The 26,182-nt window shown below is 38.9% G+C and overlaps 1 protein-coding gene across 2 annotated transcripts in view; it reads left to right on the plus strand.

The window, feature by feature from the left end:
* The first annotated feature begins 2,122 nt into the window (after window positions 1-2,122).
* Window positions 2,123-26,182, plus strand: part of rhbdf1a (rhomboid 5 homolog 1a (Drosophila)) — a 40,820-nt gene continuing 16,760 nt past the window's right edge. The window contains exon 1 of one of the 2 annotated variants that reach the window (XM_056751786.1): window positions 2,123-2,483. The gene's annotated coding sequence lies outside the window, so the exon portion shown is untranslated. The remainder of the gene's footprint in view (window positions 2,484-26,182) is intronic. The other variant, XM_056751787.1, reaches the window with a different exon arrangement.

Below are 26,182 nucleotides of genomic sequence, written 5' to 3' on the forward strand. Positions count from 1 at the left end.
TACAGTGAGGCTATTTGTTCATTTTTCATATGAACAGGAAATCAGGTCATGAAGCCGTGTGGATAAATGACACGTCTGCTATACAGCCACTCTGGAAAGTCCCCATAAGCAAACAGCAGAGGAATCTCAACAATGTCTATGAGAAAATGGAATCCTGTGCATGTCAATGCAATCTCTTTGTCTTGGGTTTGAACTCTGCACTTGAGGAGGGACCTGCTATCCAGAATTAATAACATATCTGCTTCATTCTGCCGATCAGGAACACACCATCAGGTAACTGACATAACTGACACATCTTTTTACAAGTTACATGCATGTATGAGTGCAAATGCTTCTTTCCTGTTGCCTTGGTTTTTTGTCATTTTGTGTGTGTTTATTCCGTATTTATCTCACGAGAACTTTAGGGAGAAGTGTGTGAATTTCATCAATGCTTTTATAATGCTTTTCCGATTAATCATTCACTGAACATTCTATAACGGCGGTGAATGTAGTGTGTGGCTTTGTAAACGGTTGTTGCAGATCAATGGATTCTTTTTAAATACTACCCACAATTATTCTAAGCAAACCTTTGTGCCGGTAATCTACCTGATTGCTTTAATAATGTTATATCTTAATTACAGCATAACTACCGTAATAATGCTGCACATTGTGTTTTCACAATGCTTTAAAGTACTTTGTAAAAACCTCCTTGAAATTAGGTGTGTAACAATGTTTCATGCCATTGCACTGCAGAAACAATGTATTGGACTTGTAGATGAATCTGGATGGATGCCTGGAAGACAACCGGAGCATAAAAAACTGATTCAAAAAGGAATAGCGTACTGTGCAGTGCACACTGTACGGCTTAATATTTAAAAATAGGTGAATCAGTAGGCATTATGCATTGATTATTATTTTTATCTATACTTGTGTGTAAATGTTTAACAGTTTCAAAAACCTAGTAGAATAAAAAAATGTGTTTAGTAGGAGATATTAAAAATGACTGATTGCCGGTTCACGCATCGCTCTGGAAATGAAGTTCAAGCGCACTTGGCTGGCTATTGCGATACAATAAAGTCCCGTTTTAATTCTGGTCTTGTTGACAACACCATTGTCATTTTATGATTCAGGAATGTGACCCAAATGCAGTGCTAGTGTGGACACAAAGGAGTGACATGAGGGCACAGGATTTCATTGGCCCTCTGATCCAAGAGCATGTATAGGCTACAAAATACATCGGTCTTAATATAAAATACCAAAAACTGTTTTTAAATATGAATACAATCAATTTTCAAGATAAACAAAATACATGTGAAATTGTCAATTTGGTGAAATGCACCGTTTGGCACTGAGCCCTGTTAGACAGCTGAGGCAGATCAATCTAAAAAATGAAACTTTGCAAACTTGTTGTTATCCTAACAACACACATAGAGGGGCCGTATCTGGATATCGGGAGGGACTTTCCTTCTCATTGTCTATGGAGGTTGCGGCCCTGATTTCCTAGAAGGAATGTAGAAAATTCACTCACCCAAGTCATAAACCTGCAGTGCATGAAGCTTGGTTTTGGGGGCAAGCCTAAACTGGCCCAGTGAAGAGGTTCCAGCTGCAAGCTAACAGTGAACAATCTCAGTAGTTTGACTAACATTCGGTAAAAGTTCTCTCAAAGTTATCAAAGAAATGATGTTGCTGTAACGTTAAAAGTGCGTTTTATCATCATTTTATAAAAAACTGTAGGAAATTTAGGTCACACATTTGTGCTGCACATTAGGTTATACTTGTAGTATCCTTAGCTGCTTTTCCTACAATGGGAAAAGGGAAATAACACACAATTTCGCAAGTACATCATGCGGTCACTGAACGTCTGATCATGAGTTCCTCTAACGTTACAACCCCACGTTGGACAACACAACACGCCTAATCTGGGTTTCTTTGTCATATATGCCTTATTTCGCTCTTATGATAGGTGAACAAAATCTGTTCTAATATAAACAGTATCTGACGACTTTATTCGAGGTTAAGAAGAGTTCCCAAATAAATTCATTTTAAATATAAAACGCCGTCTGTGTCTTTAACAAACCGTACGAGACTTCCCTTGCTTAGTCACGTCTGTGCGTGCGTGCGCGCGCGTGTGTGTGTGTGTGCGCGCACCAATCGGCCACGCACTTGACCGAGTCTCGGTTGTTACGGGCGGGGCTCCCGGTCTGTGAGACTGAATCGCAGGCAGACCAAAACTAAACTTACCCGAGCCGATCGCTCTCCGTGTCGTGAGTGCGTGGGAAATACGCATCGAGCAATCACACGAGCTATTGTAGGATGTCTTAACGTTGGATTTGATCGTCGGAAGCCTGAGATACTTTGACATCCGCAGCTGTTTATTCGTTTGCGCGCACTGGCTGTTTAAACGCTGGACAAAATGAAATAAATCCACATATGCTCGATTATCGACAGGGATCTGGAGATTTCAGCTCTTCCCGTCAACTCGAGTGCTCGTGAACCGTTCAGGGGTATGTACACGTCTCTTTCGTAACGTTTCATTTGTGTGTTTTCGCTCCGTGGGTTATTAATGTATGACATTGCTTTATACATACCGGTGTAATTCGACTCTTACTACTACTCACCCATGTGCTAATATAATGTTGATTTAAAGGCAAATATACGTTTTCCTGTTTATTCAGAATGAATGTTGGGACGGGTGGTTTAAACTCAAATTGACTTTATGGATATTTAAAGCATACGCATACTGTACAAAGCCGAACTTGAACTTCACGGGAGCGATTTTTTGAATCACGAGACGTTGGCATTTCGTGGAGTCGCGCGCGGTTCCGTGTTTACGACTTTAGCCCACATACACGTAGTGCAGTTTACGTTAAATACTGTTTGCAAAACGAATGTGTGTTTCAAATGCTGCCATGTTTGCGGTTATGAAAAGCCGTTTTAACGAAATATCCTTATATATATTGATATAAAATATATATATATTTGAATTTCTGAAGAAATAGTTGTCTGTCTTCCACGCATACTGTCTTGGTCAGCCCTGAGTATTCGTCGAGTAAAGGCAAATCAATTATTTTCACTCTTTACTGGAATGATATGACACAACTTTTTCTTTATGACTTCAAAGGCTTTATTTTTATATAAAAATACTTCCCAAGAAAAGTGTTTTAGGACAGGCTCAGAAATTGAATGACAGGCGGAGAGTAACACTTTTTACAGCCTTTTAAAAATGAACTTGAATTTAGTAGAAAGGATCTGGATGTGACTTGATGACTTGCAATGACAACATATTTAAGATTTTAACTTCTTTATCAGCCGTGTAGGGGAAGTGTGTGGCTTAAGGCCATGCTTTGTTTTTTTTTAAGAGGCATTTACTATCCTAAATCAGCTACACAGTGAAATATAATCTATGATGTTTTTGAATGTTCATATACAAGAGAGATAGTAAAAAATACACGCAGTCTTACTTTATTTGGAGCCTTACAGTTTCTATTCTAACTTGTGATATATTGAGTTTTGTTCTGAATACAGCACACAACTCCAGCTTGTATTCAAAATATTATCTCATTCAGGGGATCATAGTTTAGGATGATGTAACAAGCCCCTTTAAGCAGGTCTCGATTGACTGTCATCATTATGTATCGCAGGTGTGCTCCAACTGGGCTGTAGGTCGGCACTGTACAGTAGACTGTGGACATTGATTCTGCAGTAGGTGCTGCAAGTGGCTATAAGAAATGGAGAAGAGTTATCATGTGTTGATGAGTCACTGGACAGTGTGTCTGTCTGTTTAACTGTCTGAATTTCTAGCCTAGAAAGGATTACTTTCATGGGGGTGTTATTTTTTGGTTACAAGGGTCCCCCTTTTAATAGACGACTCCGACATAGAAATGGTTTAATGTTAATGTGCGTAATTTCTGAGGAAATCAGAATTGCAATCAGGATTGTGCAGCATTGAGTGAGCCAATGAAGTGAGTTTTTGGCTGAACAATGGAAGACAGAGGAAGAGTGTGAAACATAATTTCGCAGTTCTTTGGTGCTGCTTATAATGGATTCAGTCACACTAAGGCCTTAAGTATGCTTTGGTTTTTATGTGCATGCTGGGTACACAGGTGTTCAACGAATGCACATTGCGACAAATTGCAATACCTCTCCTGGTCTACAGGGGTCCATTAAATCGATACTATTCTAATGACAAAAACTACGTGATGCTCACTGTATGCTGACACTTGCGTACACATAAAAGTGTATACTTTGGCCTTTAAGGGATAGTTCACCCAAAATGGAAAATTCTGTCATCATTAACTCACCCCCAGGTTGTTTCAAACCTGTATAAATGTCTTTGTTATGCTGAACACAAAGGAAGATATTTAGAAGAATGTCATTAACCAAACAGATAGCAATGAGTCAATTAACATTTATACAGGTTTGAAACAACCTGAGGGGTGAGTAAATGATGACAGAATTTTCTTTTTTGGGTGAACTAACCCTTTAACACTGGTTTGCAGTGACAATCGTAAATTTTTAGAAAAACTTGACTGTGTCTAGCAACAGCGACCATTAGGAAATAAACAGTGACTCGTGACTAGCAGTGGAAGTTCAGACCAGAAAGATCTTATGAAATGTCTCAATGTATCCTTTATTGTTACAGCACACATAAAACCAGTGAACCTTAAAAGCACTTCTGTCAGTTCATTACGGTCCTTAGATTTGCCATAAAAGAGACGGGGTGGTGCCTCAAAGATTTGGAAGGATAGTAATGTGCGGATATTCCAAAAAAGCAGCTTGGTGGTGTAATTCGATGATAATATCGACATGTTACATTGACAAGAAACGTCAATGCAACTGTATCGCTAACAGAGCAAGACATGTTATCTAACTAGTCTGACAGCTTTCTGCGACAAAGGAATCTCTTTACACTACAAACAGTAGTGTAAAGTGGGTCAGTGTTTCCCCCCACAGACCTAAAGTGTATAGTTTAAGTCAATGCAATGATTGACATACAAAAAATTCTCACCAGGATTAAGTTTCTCTAGTAAGTGCTGTCTCCATTAAGCAGTCTTTTAGATTGCATTGACTTGTCTTTAGCTGTGCTTTGACTGGAATACTCTGTGAAAACAAAGAAAGATGTAGCCCTGACATGCAACCTTAAGTTAATAGTTGGTCTTTGCAGTGATGTTTCTGTGTGATGTGACTGGACTGATGTTTTAACCAATCAGCATCTATCCATTTTTAAAAGCGGAATGCTTTAAATCATAGTAAGATGGTTGTGGTTGGAGGAAATACGTCGCGGCCTTTCCCATATCGATCGCTTGTGTTGTGTGTGTGTGTGTGTGTGTGAGTCACCATATTTTGAAAATGTAATGTTACTTTAGTGTCCGTCTTAACAGCATTGTTTGAGTTTTGAGATATGACAGGTTAATGGTGGATGGACCCACTGCATTTTAAAGAGGACATGTTGTTAAATATTACAGGGTCTGTGAGAGCAAATTTGATGTATTGCTGCAGGGCTATTTTAGCCCAACCACAAGCTCCTACACATCACTGAAACTCTTGCCGACAGCCCTGCCCTATGCAAAATTACAGCCGTAATTAAATGACTGTGTTCTCCGACATAACAGTAAGACTAGAGTGGAATTTCACATGTGGAGCGGTTTTCCATGATGTCTTTAGTATATCTTTGGAGGAGTGCTACAAAAACAAACTGAGCCGTCAGTTGGCGTTGAGGTTTATTAAGTCCAGAAGCCGTGTTGGTGGTTTAAAATGATGCCTTAAGTGTGGGGCGTGAGTAATTTGGAGGCTTGTGAGAATGTTGTGGGTGTTTGCACAGGAAGGGCTTTGATCACTACCGGCATTGGGTTAGGTTTGCCCTCTAATGAGATTGCAAATCGTTTTTGTTGAGGAGACCAGTCCCGTGTTTTAAAGTTGACACACCCGCTTCAGCAAGTTGTTTTAGAATATTGTTGTCGTTGATGTCTTTTATCTGCTTGTTTTAAAGTATCTCCTCTTGTCCATAGGCTGTTTGCTTCAAAAGAACATCTGGCAGAATCAAGTTAGGTCCACGGTTAGATGAGCCATATAGACCACTGGGACCTTTCTGATGGAGAACTCGACTTGAGGGCGAGTGTTGAAACCAAATTTAGATATAAAGTAAATACACAAAATCGCTCATTGAAAATGAATTGTATCTAAGTAACTTTTTAACAAAAGTTGCCGAACCACAGGCCACCCACATCTCACTTCTGCACATAAAATAGACTCGGATAGCTTGGTATAAGATTTGGGGCTCAATATTGCATTGCATATACTGTTACTACCAGACACAGTTATTGTTAAATACAAATTTTCTGCCATTGTAACATATATATTAATACATACTGTTTAGTATTTAGTACATATTGTCGCCGTGACTGTGTCCCTACGAAACCTCGGATGTCCAAATTTGCTTGTTTTCAGGAAATGGAAAAAAAACATTGTACTTTTTAAATGATTAAATTTTGTGTTGTCAAAGTTGACAAGCACTTTTTATTACTTTTTGTTGGCAAAATGTCTAACGCGCAAAGCTAACCAATAATGATTTGGGGAGGGGAATCTTATAATACGGAGATACAATGTTTCAATAGGACATATATACAGCAATTAATGGGGCTGTTTTTCAGACCTAGCTTATCCCTGGTTAGGTCTGTGTGCTAATATTATTGCATTGTGGTTGAAGAATCTCTTTAAATAGGTCGTCCTGATCCTCCGTCTCTATCTTTAGCATACAGTTTGGCATCAGTCTGAGGAGGCTATTCGTTTGTCCTCAGCAGAAACTTGAAGTCATGTGAAGTGAAGTCTAGGGGAAGAATCAAACTAGTCTAGGATCCGAAGCAGAAAACAGAGCCTGTGCTTTGTGCTGCTTGGTGACTTGGCCTTCAATGGCCTTTTGGGAGTAGGTGGATCCATGATGACTAATTTTAACAGTCAAGGAGATTCTTGGAAGGTCAGTGTGAATACGTTGCACAATCGAACCATATTCTGGAGAAGTTAAGAATTCCTGGAGAAAGAGTTAGAAAAATTCAAGGTAGTTTCCCAGTGAGTGTACCGAGAAACTTTCAAGTCAGTATGTAATGATGTCACTATAGAGTTGCAGATGTTTTGGGCGTTTAGCATGTACTATGTGGATGCCATTGGGCAGCAACCAGTCAGCACTCTCTCTTCCATTAGTCATAACTTGGCATTGCAGACTGCTTGCCAATTGATGTAAAGTCTTTCAAATATGCAGTAGGTGGATCAAGCGCTGTTGAAAGGCGGGGAGAAATCATGCACTGCATGGAGCGCGAGAGTCCTTTCCTTTCGGAAGACAGAAAACAGATTAAAGAAAATAAAGTTGTAATATCAATAGTGAGCCTAAGGATGCACAATTAAAACAAATCAATAATAGAGGCTGTTAGATCACAGCTCTGGGATGCAGTCCAAGTTCGCACACACTCTTGCACACGCATGACATGCACAACTGCAGACTCATCACAGCACCACACATTTTCCTTTGGAGCGCTGATGAAAGCACTTTTGAATTTTTATTTCAAATCTTGAACCCATCCAAACCATGAGACAAGACCCCGCCCACAATCAGGGACATCACGAATTGCAAAAAATCAACGCTGATTGAGAAAGACAGTCAAGTATTTAAGGAAGTCTGTTTCGGTATTTAGTTTGTTCTGAAATATTTTAGTTCCTTAAATTTCTGACACAGGAAGCAAAAATCCTGTGCACAGCACTGTTGGCACATTCCCTTACTCGTGGAATTTTTTATCCTATACATTATATATCATTTAGTATATATTTGAAAACAGGAATCACCTTATTAAAGTATTGTAAATCTACAGTATATTGAATAATACACAAGGAATTGTGGCTTATCATATATTGAAAAATATAAGCATTTCTCTCCAATATATGGAAATGTATAATTTAAAGGCGCTGTCTTCAATTTTTTGTTATTTGATCTATAAAAAGAAATGAAATATTATATACATTACTATGTCTTCAGAGGTGTATAAAGACCTTACATAATGAAGCGTTTTTTTTTAATTACCTTAGAATGAGTTGGTATCTCATTGAGATACCATCTCATAGAGTGTTCCCACCAAACGCGACTTGCGCGAATGAATCGCTCAAGTCGCGATTCTTTCTTCCAAGCAAGATCCTTTTTATTCCTGTAAGATGTATCGCACAGCTCCAGGTATCCACATACAGCGACAATGATTTTGTCCTCCATTGTTGTTTGGGATATCTGCCTCCGCTCGCTACGTCATAATCACAACACTACTAGAGCAAGCTCCTGGTTGGTTAATGTGACCCGAATTTCCACCAAAGATCAGATTTTTCAAATCACGCATTACACGCATCAAACGCCCGAAACGCTCAATTTGCGTCTTTCGTGCCACAGGATGTCCTATCGCATCTTTGTATTGCCTTAACATAAAAATCACACCTGCTTAACGCTTCATTCGCGTTCGGTGGGAACACAACATTAGTCCTGTGTCAGCAGTATTTCCCACAGGATTTTGAAAGACTTGTGCCGCCGCAAACAAATTAGCATAAGTGACATCATCGCGTCATGTTTTTCTTCTACTCTCTTATCTGTCACATTATACTGTACTTTACAATTGAATGCCACCAGCAGTCACTTTAACTGCTGCTAAAATCCTGATTTATAAATGCAACATCATCGGAAAAAATCACAATACAGCACATCTCCATTTCAGTGTGGCCATATGGTGTTTGCCCTTTCTCAACAATGTTTTGCTGTTTTATGAACGCTTCTTTGATTTTAAATGCAAGTGACAGTTAAATACACTACACAGAGCACGCAACATTTGCGGACGAGATGCAGAGGGCTCGCGAACACACACACACGGAACTCATCGGAAGAGAGTTCATGCGAACACTGAAAAGAAGGATGCGCACGCGGCCACTCACACCCACACCAAGTCAGGAAAGAAAGAAGACATGGAAGCGCAGTTTATCCACTAGTTAATCGATCACAGATACAGTCATTATCCGGAATGTATAAAAAAAATACAAAATGTAATCCAAAATATACTTGGGCGGCCATTAAAATACCTAGGCGGACCGCCCAAGTAAATGCATTGAATGGGAAACGCTGGTCAGCCTTCATTGTGCTTTGAAAGAGAGCGGTGGAGTATATCGTTATTAATAATTTGCAACCTCACCACTGGATGCCACTAAATTTCATAAACATGACCTTTAATATTTTGCTTTTTTTTCTGTATACTTCAGAATTTTTGTTACATAAGGGTAGAGCTGATTTTTTAATCACTCAGTTAACGATTAGTATTACGTAAATAAAAAAAATGGACTGGCAAAGCTGGCTGGCAACTCTTTACACCGCCATGTACACACAACAAATCAATAGTTAATATATAAGGGTGTGATAAATTAATTTAGGATGCTTTTGTGCGGTGTATATACACACAGTTTATATTGCGTTAATGCAACTTTTATGAGAAGTATAATTGACTGAATAGAAATGAGGCCCGATTAGCTATCGATTAGCTGTTGGGGCCAAAGCTAATGTTCATAAAGGAAAAACTAAGCCTGCCTGCATGTTTGTATGAGCAGTTCGCCCCACTCGGCCTGCTGTTTTCTTTGATTTCTCTCCTTCAAGGCTGCTACCCCACCGTGCCGTTTCTCCCACCCTAACTATGTGTTGTCAACACATTCAAGGTCATCCTTTTGCTCTGAGTGCACCCAAAATATAATGAAATTATACTGACATGTGAAAAGAAGTGAGCGCTTGCTCAGATCCCTATGAACAATTTTAATGTGGTTGACTGAAAATGAACAACCTTGCCAGCCATCAGCTTTCAGAACGGTATGACGCTAACAGAGATGACAGGCTAAATTAATGTGGCCCGTTTGGCTCCAGAAGCTTTCAAGAGCTGGTTTCGGTCTAATGCTTCAGAAAATCGCACAATTACTGAAGGCATAGTTTAGAATCTGGTCATTTCATGCTTTGATATGTCAACAAGACGAGAGGATTTGACAATCTGACCGCATTTGAAAATAATCGAGCAGATTTGAAATAAGAATTTTGTCAGCCACATTTGGTCATTAAATTGCAAACTTGTTTGATACTTTTCAGCAGAAAAGTTAAGTAAAAACATTTTAACAGAGGCCCTGTGGTTATGTGGGTTTGAAACTCACAGAGATGCTATCAGTCGCAATTACATTACAGCCGTAGACAAAGCAAACTTCTCCTTTGTGGCAGAATTTGAAACTTTACCGGCTACCCAGATGCAAGGGCCCCAGGTTGGACCACCTGTTTGAACCACAAGAACCAGACCTGCACCTTAATCCTCACTTTCCAGAGTTTTGTTTTCATGATAATGAGCTTCACCTGCGCAGCTGGCAGGAATTTATCGCTGCGTGCACTTGAACAGCGCACATGAAAGGGAAGAACCAGGTCTCTGATAAGAACATTTTCATTCTAGTATCCTTTGTCATCAGAAGTGGGAAGGGAATTTCAGTTTGATCAGACAAGATGTCAGAAAGTATGATAGAATTTAAAATGGAGAATTCTGCTTTTTGTTCACTCTCATGTCATTCAAAACCTGTATATTACTCTTCCTTCCTTGGAACACAAAGGAAAATATTTTAAGGAATGTTTGTGTCCATACAATGAAAGTCAATGGGGGCCAATGTTTTTTTGGTTACCAACATTCTTCAAAATATCTTCTTTTGTGTTCTGCGTGGGAAAGAAAGTCATACAGGTTTGGAATGACACGATCATTTCAGAGATGATAGATAGAGAAGAGGTTACAGAATAATAATTTAATGAAAAACAGATTTTGACTTTCGATCGAGTTTTTGATATTCCTGAAAATGCTCAGCGAAGACTGACGTCCTACGGGTTTTCGCATCACATATTCATTTTGGGTAACTAACATTACCGTTTCAAAGAGTTGTAGCAGTTGATTTCTTTACATAAGTTTATGTAGACTTGACAGTCGCACACAGTTTTAAAGAATAGGCAGATGTTTTATTTCTGCAGCTCTGTGCATTGAGCGCTGTCATGTGAGGCCATGAGGCCAAAGTCATACCAAGCCCTAACACTTCCCTTTCATGCCTCTTTAAACACAACTTTTTATGGGGTAACAGGCCAACAGCTACAGCTCACTATACTGTACTAAAGCTCACTCAACACGCAGCAATGTGTGTGCTGTTTAAACAGGCTTCTCTATGCAAATGGAACACCAGATACTGGCTACATCCTGTTAAACCAGATATTGGGGGCCCACTCTTCAGAGAAAGTCTTCATTTGAAAAGTGATTTTAACATTCAGAGAGGAATATTGGGACTTTTAAAGGAAATGAATAGATTCACCAATTCTGTTACGGCAGCAGATAGTTTTTGTGTGGAGGAAATTATGTTATGAAACGAAACAAAAAAATTCCCTGTTGTTTATGATATAAAACAAGGCACGGACTCAGGGTGCATAAAAATCTCTGATTTGGAACTGATCAAATCTCTCGTGATCTCTATGTGGGGACATGATGTATGACATATGACGTCTGCCTGGTTTATCATGGACAGGCTTGTCACAAGCTTATCAGTGGTGTATTAAAAACAGCTTGTGTTGTTTCCGTGGATGTAGCTGACAAAAGAGAAGAGTTGCAGACATGAGTGTGTTTCCTTCTGCCATTTGGATCCCATCAGTTCCTCTCCTCAGCACTTCCTTCCCTCGCTCCTCAAATAAGCAGAGCTCTGACCTATGACACTCGGCTCACTTGAGCCGGATGTGATGTGATGGAATCTTTTCTCTTGTGGGTTTCTTGCATTTGTTGCTTTTTTGGGAGGTCTGACACAGTCCAGAATCTTCGTTTCATTGAATGTGTTGAAAAAGTAAAATAAAAACATATTAAAGACAAACATTATATACATTAAATACAACAACATAATATGTTTAGAGTATTACATTATGTAATATCATAAATTCATGATTAATAATTTTACCAGTATGATTTTAATATAATGTTCATCTATTTTAATCTGTAGTGTAGTTTAATCTGGTTCAAAGTATTTTTATAATCATAATGCATTATTGTAGTATTATTCAGTTAGTTACCGCATGTTACATTTTTCTTCAGTATAACGCTGCCTATAGCTTGTAAGTACAGTTTCTCAACATTGTATTAAGTACGGCTGTAAATAACAAAATATTCTTGTAATTTTTAAATGAGCGGCTATTTTCTATCCCAATCCATTTTCTTTCCGGTGTCCATCTGCTGACATTCTGTTCTGCATGATGCTCATCAGACTCATCCAAAAAGCACAATAAGCGTTTCTGTGGCTTGATTCAGGCTGATATCACGCTGGAAAGTATTTCGATTGAGATCACATGTTTTTGGGTGTTCTGTGACTGATTCCTCGCTTAGCTCACTTAACAGGAAAATGTCTGACCTCCAACAGACAATCAGGCGATTGTTTAGCAGGTTGGAGATGCAGTTTGGAGGTTCTGTCATGGTTCCGCTTGAAATGTGGCTTCTTTCCCTCTGTTAAGCAGGCTGCTCTCCTGAGAGGAAATTCTGAGAGACATAGGTCAAAACCTTGCCAAAAACTGAAATGCCAACTCGATTGATCCATCTGACATCCAAATAGGAAGTGTGTACAGCTTACACCAGCATTTGTTTATAGGTTTTAAATTGTTGTTTAATATTAAAGTTATTTTGCAGTAAAAACATGGCAAACCATGTTTCTATTGTCCATGAAGGGCCAATGTCTCTTTTTGTTTTGTCTTTTTGACTTCCTTTGGATGTGAAGTGATGCCTTGAGTTTTAGGTTTTTGTCATGTCCGATATCGTTTTTCCTCACACTGTAAGAATTATTAGTTTTTTGTTGGTTCAACTAGGGGTGGGCGATCTAGAAAAAAAATTCAAATCACGATTTTTTCCAGATAGATCAGGATTCACGATTTTATTGCGGTTCTTCTTCAAGTTGGTTTTAAGACTATTTTGCAAATTAAAGGGGCTTCAATACAGCCAAACTAAGTCCCCATATAAAAATATACTCTTTACCATTTATATTATGAAGAATATTTTAATCAAGTTAATATTTAATGCAAGTGCAAGACCATAAATCAGCTGTTAGCAAAAAACTTTACATTTTGAATTTTGTTTTTCATCTTGTTGCGGCACTCGGAGTGAAGGTGTGGAATGGACGTGGAGGATAAATATTTTTGGCTGGGTATTTCGTAACGTGGATCTATGACTTTGAGCAGTTTTTTAAAGCCCTCATTTTCCACAGTCTTTATGGGAATCATGTCTTTGGCCAGGTAAAATGCGACCGCGTCATTGACATCTTTCCAGCGCTTGCTCGTTCGGTCATACGGATACGTGTTTTTTTTTCTCAAATGGTTATTTCGGTAAAGTCGTTGTTTAGGCCTTTTAGTTTCCGTATGCTTCGTTGTACCTGATTTACTCGCCTGGGATCCCTTTATAATTTGACTGTCGGCATACTCTTTCAGTCCCTTTATTTTGAGGTGGTTAAAAAGGTTTGTTGTGTTGCCTTACGACGCTCGAATCTTATCATTGCCACATTTGCAAATAACTGTTGTTTGGGCCGTGTCAGTTGGGGAAAACCCAAACCATTTCATTATTACTGATGGAGAACTTTTTTTAGGGACCAAGTCCTCCGTTTTTCCCTCCATCTTTACTGACCGCGTCACTTAATCTTACTGAATTCACAAGCAACGTATACGAGCTTGTTTACATGGCGCAATCTATCGCAAGTATGTTGACGAATTCTATAGAACAGCACTATATAGGACGATTTAACGATTTTCCCGAAAAAGTGGATCATGCAGTCATTTTAATCGTTCGCGATCTAATATCGTCATATCGCACACCCCTAGGTTCAACATTAAAATGGTTGCGTTCAAATTTTAAGTTGAATTAACTCAAAACTTTATGTAAAAACTTGTAAAAACTTTTTCAACTCAAAAGATGAATGTAAATTTGATCCTTCATCATATGATCTCTTCTCGAAAGTAAACTTACTGATTTGTACTGTATGTGAAGGTTTTTCATCATGTGCTTGTGGATACAAAACACATGGCTCTGTTGTCATGGCAATTTGAATAAGACGGTTTATCAATGGTTTCCTTCTTTATGGACAAACTAGTTTGGCTTTGCATAAATTTGGCTTTCTGGTCTATGTGGTTTCATAGAGCAGCGAGATATCAGACATCAAACCCTGAAGTCATCAAAGATGTATGGTAAACAGCAGTGGAAATGTGTCTTATTTATATTCAAAATACATTTTATTGGGTGTTCACTGTGTAGAAGAAGCTATTTAATACAATTGAATGTATAACAAAGGAGGGTTGTTAGACACGGACCAGTGAGAATGATCATTGAGTTGAAAGATTAACCACAGTGTGCATCACAAATGTGTAATTAATTCATTATGTATCGGTCTGTGCACTGTGTTTCATGTGATCTTAGTCTCATTATTATGGAGATCCCCTGTCCTGTTTTTCTGCTCCAACACATTGACACATTATGCTGGCAGCCGCTCATGGGTGGAGCTCATGTTTTTACACAATTCAGACCCTCTCTAGTTGAGAACACACATTAGCCTGTTGGACAGGAAGACAGACATGGAAATATAGGCTTTGACTATCCTGATTTCCCGTTTATATAAGACTTTTGCCACAAGTTCATACTTGATTTGTTGGCCTCGTCAAGCTGTTGACTGTGTCAGTAGAATTGAAATATTCTGTTTGTTGACTACAGTGGGGTCCATAAGTCTTTTACACAAAATCATAGATAAACCTGATGATGAGTAGGCCTACATGAATAACAGGCGTTTCAGGATTTTTTAAATGTGTAGTGTTTACTTAATATATATATGCACCAAATACTTTTAATTTCATTTTAAAGCAGATATGTTGGACTGGCCATGTTAACATGGTTGTCACATTTATTTTCTTCCTCTCGAGCAAACAAGATGTTTTTGGAGCATTCTCAAATCATGTTGGGATAACATGGATTATCGGCTTATGTGCATCTGTCATCTAAGCAAAAGAGAGTGATTTACATTTGCTATGTATGTTCTTTTTTTACATTTTGAATTGACTAAAATGTTATACTGATAGTAAGATTGATGAGACTAAATGACTTCAAAATTACAGGATTTCTCTTTATCTATAAGTTTCATTGGGATTTTTTAGAATGTGTGATGTGCAGGAAGCAGGACAATGGTGGACAGAGATCATGTACCTGTAGATGTTCGTTATTGTAGTAATGTAATGTTTAAAGCTCATTCACTTCTTGCATTCTCTATGGTCCACTTTAAATAATTCAATGATCTCTTATATTCGTCAGTGACTGAAAAGATCAATAGTTTAAATGAATTGGTTCAAATGAGTCATTCGTGTGCGAGTCGTTCTGAACGCAATGTGCTATCTAACTGGTGAACTCACTGTGTACAGTATACACTGATTCAACGATTCAACTGCACAGCTAAAGACATTACAATGCTGGACGTCATGTTAATTCAGAACATTTCAAGAAAGTAAATGTACTTTGATTTAAGACAAACTGCCGTGAAACACAGCTAGCTATTTATCTGCAACTCTTTTTAGCTTTTTAACTCTCAGTGTGCTGATAACGAAATAGTGCCTCCGCTGTGGGGTAATGGCGCAACTGTAGTTACAAATTACAGTCTGTTCTATGCACAAAGCATTTTTTTTGTGAAGACACCAGATTCTGAGGCGGAACGACATTTGACGGAGGCGGCCGCCTCCAATTTCTCAATGCAGGAAAAAACCTGTGTAGGTTTAAAGAGGAAACGCTTTCTCTGTGCTCATAGCTGTGGCCTAGTCAACATAGTGAGAGATTTGTGTATCGATGCAACAAAATGAAGAAAAAGCTGCTGAATTGTTGAGTCACTGAATAACTGATCAATGTGATTATTCGCCTCGCTGTAGTTTCAGACCAACGAACTACAAATACATTTCCAAACGCTCTTTATCTTTTCATAAACACAATTAATCTCGCTTTTGAACCTGCCACCAACTGTATGAATCAGTGTCTGTCTTTCTAGATGTATGCAAATTCCTTCTGTTCTCTGAAGTCTTACACATAAAACGGACATTTATGTGTGGTTTTCTGGTGAATCTGAACAGGATGAAGTGAATACTGAAGAGAGTCATGCCTGTTATCACAGTTTAAGGTCCTCGAGTGATTGTTAAATATATATGAGGCTATTTCTGGATGAGATCTGTAAGTCTGCACAATACTATAAACAGTGGAAGGTCACTGAACAATATGGTTTGTGTGAGGCCTTGTGTCTCATAAATTCAGATTCACTGGTGACTCTGGGCTGGATTTCTCTTTTTCCGCATTGGATCGTAAGGAAAACACAGCTGATGTTGTGTAGTATCTTAGTCATGCGCTTGTGATAGTTAAATCAGTCCTTTGCGGAGCTCAATGTAGCCTAAGAGGCATTACTGCAGTGAAGCTTAATAGTGAGATAATGTTAACCATTATTTAAGCATTTTTAAAGCTGCAAGCTGTAATTGTTGCCTTTTTTTAATTTGAAACATAAAATTGCAGGTTCCCTCATGTATTTATCATACTTACATAATTGTGAATTAGGTATGGTAAGGAGACGGATTTGAACATTGTTTTTTAATATACTTGCTCTATAACAGATTTTAGATCCCTGTTATTATTAACCCCAAAAAGTTAAGGATTGCAGCATTAGGCAAACTTTTCTTTAGGGCTGCTGCAAAAAATTGAAAAAAATTATATGCAAAAACGTGCTAAATGATGTGATATACTATATGTGATACGATAATGCTTGAATTTTGTCAAATAAAATACAATTAAGAACTGGATACGATTTACATTTTTCATTGTTTTATTATATTTCATAGCCACTAACATTCAGATGCCTATGTCTCTACTATGTGCATTAACCTGAGACATTGACAACGCAAAACTTTTAAGTTATTGAATTTGTATTAATAACTGTAAATTAGTATTAAAATTTAATCACGATTTTGAAATTTGGCTGACGAAGAATTATCTAGTAAATAATTGCGATAATGGCAATTAATTTTCTATTTTATGGCTTCGACAATATAACTATTAAGGACATTTATAATAATAATAAATGTTTTATAAATTATTCAGAAAATAAATTATTTAGACATTTTAATTTTATTTAATTATTGTGATATTTAAATAATTGTGATATATTGAGCCACCATCATTTGATTTAAAGGGATAGTTTCATTCTAAAAATGAAAATTCTGTCATCATTTATTTCAAACATGTATGACTTTCTGCCATCTGCAGAACACAAGAGAAGATATTTTGAAGAATTTTGGTAACACAACAACAGCAATACCCATTGACTTGCATTGTTTCTCTGTCTATACAATAGAAGTGAATGGGTACCACCGTTGTGGGGTTACCCACTTTCTTGAAAATATCTTCTTTTGCACTGCAAAAGAAAGAAAACCATACAATGACAATGAGAGGACAGAATTTTCCTCTTTGGGTGAACTATCCTAAAACCGTCCCAAAAATTGGTACTATAGCTTTTCCCCAGAATTTTGTGGAGAAAGTTGTTGTGAACTGATCATTTGGAGTTAAATTTGAAGGATTTGGATTTATATAGTTCTCCCTTTGAATGCTTGAATTCCTTGTGTGCAGCCTGCTGATACTGAAGTAGGTTATCGCGCACTCACATGCTCCTCATAGATATCAGTCGGTCACTTTGAAGTGTTTACTTTCCCCTGTAAAAACTAAGATGTGCTATTTAGGCATGCGGAGCAAACATGGGCAACGCAGAAGCTCCGTCCACCAACAGGGATCAGACGTCCCACCCACAGCTGGCCTGATACTTGATCATAGAGTCAGCTGCTGAGGGTCTTCCTGCGTGTGAGTTTGTTTTTAATGTCAGATGAAACGGTTGAAGTGATAGACAGTCACATGTCACAGTGGCAGCCTGCCGTGTAACTCATAAGAATTTGTAAATATTCCTCAACGTGGGTCATTCGAATGAATTTGTATTGAATTGTAAAAAAGTTCACAATTATTATTACAAGCAATAATAAATCCCCACCCCAGTTTCAGTTTGATGGGCGACTATGCAAAGTATTTCCGTTCATTGAGGAGCTCTGAAAGTCAGGCCTGCTGTGGAGATCAAGGAGATATGAGACTGCCCTTCCATCCTCTTTAAAAACACAACTCTAACTGTAAGTTCTATGATGTGCAATTTGTGCTGTGGATATGACTGATACTTCACTTTGTGTGGCTTGCTAAGCAGATATATGCTATTGCTTTTCATGTAAACACAGTTGATACAGTTAAGGATCCAAGACCATAAATATCTGGGCTTGGACCAGTAAACAAAAACACCCTAGCAATGTCTTTATAACCTCACATAACACCATAAAAACACTATGTAAATATCATACTGGTTTTCTTCAATAAGAGCAAGAGCTAAAGCGAGTGTGAGCTTGGCATGGTTCTGTCCGCTTGCTCGGTTATGTCATTCTGGCAGTGTTCTACAGTAGCAGTGCAGTCACCTGGCTCCGCTCCGCTGTCTCTCCTGCGAGAAGATGGACTTTATTTTTAGACTCCTAATCTGTTTCAAAACTTGTCAAGTATTCAGCAGCAGGCTCGAGCAGCTCCACCGCTGTTGTCTGGCCTCTAACTGGAGAGCTAAAAAAAGATGAAAAGGCTTGAATCAGCGTTTTATATGCACAGCAAGACATCTGATGATGGGCTGTGGTTACACAATAGTAAATACTCTCAGAGAAATATTTCACTTCTCTCATAGCTCAGGAGACTTAACGGAGTTCCCTTTTGATACGGTTCACTTTGCATTCCGTTTAGCAAAACATTATTAAAAATTTTTCGTGTTTTTGCCTTTATTGGACAGATAGTTATTTTAGAGAGGACAGGAAGCAAAGTGGATGAGAGAGAGGGAGTGGGGTCAGGGAAAGGACAACGAGCCAGGATTCGAACTCGGGTCACCTGTGATGCACCGGCGCCATATGTCGGAGCACGATCCAGTAGACCATCGGCTCTGACAAAACCGTATGTTTTATCCGATGCTGAAGCATATTGGTTAACGTCTGTGAGAAATCACAGAAAAATCACAGACCAATGATCCGGGCCTTCACTCTCTGTAGAATCGAGCCCTGGAGAGGAAAACTACACTCACAAGCGCTTCCCCTGTGTCCAATGCAAGAGTTTGCTAACCCCCACTCAACGAATTTCATTTTTGGACATGACGCTCGACTCTATGGGGATTTGACCCTGGCTAACGCCGGAACGCACCTCTGTAGTCAAGCGCTCTGCTGCTTCGTTCAAAGTAGGTTCTTTCATCCTGCTCAAGAAGTCTCAGAGAATCCTAGGTATCATGGCTGCGGTATTCCCTCTCATTCCGCTGGGTCTCCTCAGCATGCCACCGCTAAAATTTTGAGTCTTTATATCTTACTTCAGTCGAATATGGTACTGAATGGCATTTGGCCCGGACCTATGTAGCGGCTATGTTTGGGGAGCGGTGCTGCCCAAAATGGCGGGCACAAACAGCATTGGTCTGTGATTTTCACAGACATTAACCAATAGCTTGCAGTACCGGAGCCCGTTTGTTTAATTAGTTATGTTAAATTTGCTCTCTTTCAGCTAGATATGCAAAATAACCTTACATGGCTTGGCTGTTTTTGTAGACTAACATTGTCATATTTTCTGATATCTTTCGAAACTCTACAGGACACATATTGGTTATGGAAAAGTGTTTTGTACTGCAACTTAGAGGCATAAGCATAAAGTTGCATCCAGTTTGGAGAGCTTTTATGATTTACTTTTTTTAAGAAGTCTTTGGTCCGTGTTGTATTCATAAATAACCCCTTAACATGCTTTTTGCATTGTGTCTGATAAACACTCAACATTTGTTCTGAACTTTTTTGTTTTTGCAATCAATAAAATTCTCAAAAATAAGAGCTCTTATTTAAGGGGTCCACACCATAGTTTGCTGGACCCACCGTTTCAGCAGTCTTCTTACTTTTCTGTGGGGCACATCAAAGTCCTTTTTGTCCTTTGCTATTTGAAAACAAATATTATGATATTGATAGAATCTCATGTGTGATTTATCTTCCTCACAGACTGACATTCTTTGTGTTATGAGTAATCATCTGACTGGATTTGGATCTATTGATTTGCAGAGCTTCTGCGTAGTTACATAGTTACAGAATACTACAGTTTAAAGTCCAGCTGTCAGTCTCACCATGTTTGGGTGTACTGGGAGGATTTCTTTCAGCCTGACTTGTTGAAACTGGACAGATCCTCTCGACACACTGCTGGTAGTGTGTAAGCGGAAAGGAGGAGTCAGCTTGGCATGGGAGCAAACACTGTTGGCGGTTTTGTGTTGTGCAACTGTGGGGGTGAAGAACGATGTTACATTATAAATACAGAGCGGCAACTCGTGTGCACAGGAGCGGCGGGTGCAAGAAATTGAGCGGGAATGGGATGTGAGACAGTAAGAGAGGGAGGGCCAGAATGTGCTGTGTGTAGGAAGGAAGTGTCCAGTGTTTCAAACACATAAATAAATGAGCTCATCCATCAGTGTTTACTTGCCCCTGCTCACTAAACCTTTTCCTTCTGCCCCAGGGCTCTTTTACCAAACCCAGTTTACCCACATATACAAAGACATGCAGTAATATTCCATACTGCTACAGATCTCTTAGCATGTATCTGTTGGTTCTGTAGATGTCTTAATGTGTGTTTGTTGAAGAGACAAAAACACAATTTAATTTTAACAATTTTACGGGTCTAATACATGCATGGCCAATTTATATCACACCAAATACACAGAAAAACTTGTATTCTTTAACAAAAGATTCCTTTTAGCATTACATGCTAGCTCTTTCCCACAGAATGTTCTACCAGCAGTAGCAAACTAGCCTATTCCTACCACCCAAACTCCCACCCCTTGCTCTAATCAGCTAGATTTCTCCAAGAACAATCGTATCTGGTTGCCAGGCTGTGCTATATTAGGCTCAAATGGTGGAAAATCTCAAAAAGGAAGTTTCAATTAGGCCTGCTGGTGGTGAGGGTCTTGAGATGTGGAAACAGACGGCCTGCTGAAATATGCACAATTTACAGTTCCAAAGCTCCCCACCCCTACACAAACACACACACACACACAATGTTGGCACATACCACTATTAGCTTCAAAGTCTCACCCTACCTAACAGTCGCCTAATCTGTTACTACACGACCTGTCACGCATGACTACCCCTCATTCTGCAAGTTATTGTATTCAATTATACTGTGACTAGATCATTAGACTAGATCACTAGAGCACAAAGCCCGTATATAAAAGAAGCTGTGTCTTATTAACAACAAACTCAACAGCTGGAACGTTTTGTATGTTAACCTACATCTGAAATTAGCATTTTAATAAGACACTGCGTGTGAAGGCATAACTGCCAAGAATTTAATAAAGCGCTCCCGTCAGAGTTAAAATATATCCAATGTTGTTTTCAAAGGGATCATGTCGCGAGACAGGAAGTTTCAGCTTGTGGCCAGGAAGCTCATCTCAAACAATGGATTACTGAGATGAAACTAATATTTTTTTCTTGATCTAACTACCTATGTAAGCTATACATAAGAAGATCATATTTTAAAGAAAAACACGATGTTACGTGGTGCATGCAATAAGACCGAAAAAGGCTGTTTTACCCTAGCAGGTGAAATACAAGTTTTCTCTGTAGACTATAGTGTTCGCTTACAACACTCCTAAAATATGTTTGACATCTCAACATTGTAAAAGTCTCCTCTTTCTTTGTAACTTTGATACAAGTGACCTTTTTGAAGCGTTTAAGTGGGCAATTTCCTTTTATGCGTGGAAGCATAAATCTGAACGAAAACCTTCAAAGTAATCTTATATCCTTTGGATGACTGCCATGTGTAGAATTCAATCCGTGGAATCCCTCCGCAAGGATATGTCTCTCTTTCAAGGCTATCCTTCTCATGACCTGCCAAACTATCTGCAGAGACTTTACAGGATATTAAATATTCTTCCTTAAATCTTATAATTAATCTAGGCGTGATGAAACAATATTTCATCTGCTATGTATGATGTGGGTGGCATAGTTTAATGGTTTAAGAGCTCACCATACAAAACGTTTAAGGTCATAAAGGATCTGAACTATGCAGAAAAGGTCGGAAAAAGGGTACTAAAGTTGTCACTGGGACGATACCCTTTAAAAAGGTCCTAATAATTACCATTGAGGTACACTGTATATATAAATTCATGACCAATATGTACCTTTGAGGTACTAATACTGTACTCTTTTGGTGTAAAAGTGTACATTTGACAAGGTATCACCCCAGGGATAGTTTACCCGAATCTTGGTTATAATCACACAAACTTTTACATGGCAAGATATGTCATACATTCATATTATGAGTACTTTTACAGTATGCTCCTGATTTATTTTTCTTAGAGTCCTATGAAATGTGTTTCTTTTTTCTTTTCTTGTTTATGTGTGTTCTTCTTTTACATCACAGTGGTAATATATCTGCCCAGTATTGTAATATTCTGCTCAATACTGTAATATTTTTTTCTTAATTTACCATAATGAACTGTAGTAAAATTTCTAGAGAACAGTTTTTTGAACTTTACTCTAGTAAATAATGAATAATACTACAGTATTTACTAAAGTTCATCAATTTACTATAGGTCTTACTACAAAATATTATAGATGGTTTCAAAGCAACAACATAAACAAACGTTACCAAGGCATGCACACGTTCGTGGACTGCCCTTAAAGGGATTCCTCACCCAAATAGGAAAATTCTGTCATGATATTTATCCCTTTCTGTTAATACCACTCAAAATTTACGTTATACAGTAAATTCTGTTTTACGCCTATGGGAAAAATAGTTTCCTGGATGTTTTAGTACATAAACTATTTGCATTCTTTAAGGGATGGTTCACCCAAAAACGAAAATACGTTTACTCTTGTCATTTTAAACCTGTATGACTTTTTTTCTTCCGCAGAACACAAAAGAAGATATTTTGAAGAAAGTTGGTAACCGTACAGCACTGGCCCCCATTCACTTATATTGAGTGGACACGAAACTAATGTTAGTAAATGGGGGCCAGGTAACAACATTCTTCAAAATATCTTCTTCCGTGTTCTTTTCTGTTAAGCCTAAGTTTCTGGGTGACACTGTCAGACAAATTCATATGTAACCTACCCGTCTACATCTATACATCCAGTTTCTGTTTACAGTAGACCAGCTGTTTACACAAGCCAAAAGTGAGTGTTTATGACAGAGCTGGCGAACGTTAGTGAGCTTTCCAAAACACACAGCTGGCTTTGTGAGGATCTCCTGGGGATATCAGACATATTTGTGACCACAATGCCACAATGCACGCACAAGCTAGAGAAACTAGCCCAAATGATAGATGATTGCGATAATATTTAAGACCTGATGGAGAAGCAAAGGGAATTGATTGCTGCAGTGTAACATCAGCTTTCTATAACTAACCTAAGGCATCTGAAACATAGATCCAGTCGGTGGGAGAGGCACATGCTACATTTGAGCTTCTTGGAGACCACTGCTGCAGGGGTTGGAGTCAAATGACAATGCTGTAGAAGATAATTATCGCAATCCCACAATGCAATGTGCAGACCTGGGGCCGACCGTGCATTCTGTAAGCATCCCGTGGGAGCGCTGTCGTTTGATTTAGTGGAGAGATTAATGAGATGAATGTGAATACTGATATAGACATTAAACAGTCATGGCGGTCTGCTTCCACTCCCGGACTGACAGAAAGCTCTCATGTGTCTTCCTCTCGGGCGTTTGCGTCTGTCTGCGTCAAACATAATCATTAAAAATTCAGAATCATGCATTGTGGTTCACAAACTAATATGTCAGCGAGCGTTCGCTTGCTGTGATGGTTCTGTTAGGATATAAAACCTTGCATGCGGTTCACCTCTGAGGTCTGTGGTGGAACACCATTGGCACGGCCAAACCATGGTCTCCTCAAAACTGGGACCCACAGTCATCACACCGAAATGCGCTAAGATGCCAGTGATGATATCAAACCACATTCCTCTCCAGCAGACAGGCGCTTTCTCACGGACGCTTCTGGGGTGCTTTTTTGCCTGAGGGTCTGTTGATGAGCAACAAGTTTTATGAGTTTAAACTTTGACTTTGGTTGCACTGGATGTTCGGTTAGATTCAGGATTTATGAACTTCTATGAGACTGCACATTTCTCTGATTTATATGTTTCGCGTTGACTTCCATCATCACCGTCGCATGAGCTTGAAGAGAAGCGTGTTGTGTTAAATCTGGGTTTTGTTAAGTGTAAACGAGAACAGATTTAGGTGCCTTCCCACAGGGTGAATATATAGCCCAAACTGACTACTCCTGCTTCCAGATCACTCCATAAATATACTAAATGACTTTCTGAATAAAAAACGGGTGGATGAAGAATGTTATCTGATAACCTAACTGACTCTTAAAGGCAGTTTTACCCAGTCGGTTATCTAAATTAACATCTGACTTGTGTATTTTTGCAAACATTGGGATTAAATTATATAGGTTACTGTAATGGTAATACATTTTGGAAACCATTGTCACACCCTTTGTCTTTTAAATAAAGGCTATTATATCTCAAAAGTCATGCCGCACTACAAATGGTTCCTGTTTGTAGGCTGTGGTAGATTTGTAATTGAGATTAACACAAACGGAAAGTTGTAAATGAAGAACTCAAGTCAATCTGGGTTGTGTCTCTGCTGCACGCACACTGCAGTGCGTAACACCGGCTGTGTGAAGCATGATGGGATGCTATGATACATGGCGGGAGGACGCAGTGGCCTCCCTGTAAATTCCTGCTCTACCACACAGCTGCTCTTTAAACGATAGGCTGGTATAAGTCAGTGGCGTTTGCTTAATTCACAATACACTTTCCCACCCCCACAGTAGAAGTATTTATTACTCAGTTCAAGAAGATCTGAGTGTGTTGAGTGAGTGTAAACAGATGGGAAAACTGTTCTTTATATACATTTTGTGGTTTCGTCTTTAGCAGCAGGAAGGTTTAGTGGATGTCTCGAACATCTAGTGCTTGGTTATTGCATGCTGCCATCTTGTGGCATAGCAAGCACTGTTTGTTAGACATGGGGGAGTATGGTAAGCATTGGTATGTATACTAATGTGCACAGTTTTCAAATTTTGTAAGGTGCACGTTATACCCAGATGACCTATTTAATGCTAGAATTAACTGGTACACTTGCCAATAAAACACATTTTTTTGAAAACTGCATCCCACAAGGCATTGTTTCTAATGCTGTGACTTTCTAATAATGGCAAATGATCTAAGAGCAGTATCGACTTGGATTTTCTTTTGATTTTCAAAGGTTTGAGGAACAATGAAATGTTTAACATTGCACTGTACACACAGTTTCAAAAAGGACTCAAAGGTCCAATGTTTGAAATTTAGCGGCATCTAGCGGTGAGGTTTGCGTATTGCAACCAATGGCTCACTCCACCCCTACCTTTTGAAGCACTACGGTGGCTGACAAAGAACTTAGATGTTGTCACATTTTTGTTGCTTGGTCGAAGGAGATAACGTTTTTCCGAAACACTCCGTAGAGTAGTTTGTCCGTTTAGGGCTACTGTAGAGACAACATGGTGAAATCCATGTAAGGGGACCCACGGTGTATGTAGATAGAAATAGGTCATTCTTAGATAATAAAAACATAACGCTTCTGTAACGAGGTTCAGTAAAAAGAAGGAAGGAGGTGGGAACCGGCAGACATTAAAATAAAGTTTTAATATAAATGATAACAGCCGGCGGCCCCTCATGGCCGACCGCCGGCGAACAAAACAAATCACTAAACACGGAAGTAAAACACAAGAACATAAATACAAATACAAACATGTTCGGGCCCGGTCCTGTCTCGTCAGTAGTCCTGTCGCTCGTCCTCTTATGCTCCCAATCTCCACCGTGAGATATCTGGGACCGGTGTGCACACAGCTGATTCAAACTATCAATCACGCCACCGGCCCCGCCTCACGGCTCTCGTCACATCTTCCTAACCACAGCTTCATTATGTAAGGTCTTTATACACTTCTGTGGACATAATGATGTTTATTATATTGC

This window comes from Triplophysa dalaica, chromosome 7, assembly GCF_015846415.1.
Source record: "Triplophysa dalaica isolate WHDGS20190420 chromosome 7, ASM1584641v1, whole genome shotgun sequence".
NCBI lineage: Eukaryota > Metazoa > Chordata > Actinopteri > Cypriniformes > Nemacheilidae > Triplophysa > Triplophysa dalaica.